We start from the raw sequence: 1,212 nt of genomic DNA, 5'->3' as shown, positions 1-1,212 counted from the left end.
AGCGTGCCTTATCCGTCGCGGACGTTGGCTATCAACATGGCAATTTTAATTTTATTGACGGCATTTCTAAATAGCTGTATAATTGTAAGTCCAAACCACTGGCGTAGCTTTTGCACCCATGAGTGTCTTCTCCTTCCTGGTCCTCTTTTACTATTGATCCTTCCTTGAGGTATTAACTGGAGTAGACGATATTTTTGATCTCTCTGATTATGTGTCCGAGGTATTCCAGTTTCCTCTTTTTAACTGTGAGCGTAATTTCTCTCTCTCTTTCCCTATTCGCTGCAGCACCTCTTTATTAGTTATGTGGTCAGTCCACGAGATTCTGAGGATACGGAGGTATATCCACATTTCAAAGGCGTTTAATTTTTTCAGCAGAATTGGGAACACTTTGCCAACCTTATTTTTAGAGGCAGGGATAGATCCTTGCTTGTGAATACACCCTTCATGTTGTTGAACGATGCTCGAGTTCTTTCAATCCTTGATCGGATCTCGGTGGTACTTGTATGACTCCACACGTTCGATCGTCTGGTCGTTTATTGTAATGCGCTCATTGCGTGTCTGATCTTTGCTCACCACCTTCCACTTTGTGTTAGGACTGTGTTTTTCTTCAACTTCCTAGTCCTGGGATGCTGATGTCCAGCTTTCGTACCATCGCTTCGGTGGTCTTCCTGGGAGTCTTGAGCTGTTAGGTTTTTGGTCTTTGGCGATTTTTGCCATTCGGACGTCGGCCATTCTCTCTACATCGTCTCTCCACGCTCTTCTCCTTGCTCTGGTCCATCTTACAACATCCGAAACCTTACAGGTATCTCTAATTTCCTCACTCCTTTTCATATCGTGTAGTGTGTGTCCTGTTATGGATCTTAGGACTCGCATTTCTGTTGTTCTTAGCAAGCGTTTGGTTGTTGTGTTTTCCGCTCTTGTTTCTGCGGCGTATGTCATCACTGGTCTCACGCACGTTTTGTAGATTCTGACTTTACTCCCTATACTCATGTGCTTGTTTCTCCAGATGATGTCTCGTAAGTACCACGATATTAGAGCGGCTTTTGATGTTTGATTCCTTACTTCCTCCATTAGATTCCTGTTACTCGTGATGTTTGCTCCAGGCTATTTAAAGGTCATCACCTGTTCTACACTTTGATTGTAAACGGCGAGTTTGCATCTTCGGGGCTCTTTGGATATAGTGAGTGATTGTGTTTTCCGGGTAGATATTTC

Source organism: Dendroctonus ponderosae, unplaced genomic scaffold, assembly GCF_020466585.1.
Source record: "Dendroctonus ponderosae isolate FM_Combo_2020 unplaced genomic scaffold, Dpon_F_20191213v2 Dpon_F_20191213_5, whole genome shotgun sequence".
NCBI lineage: Eukaryota > Metazoa > Arthropoda > Insecta > Coleoptera > Curculionidae > Dendroctonus > Dendroctonus ponderosae.
Note: the sequence above shows the minus strand (reverse complement) of the source record.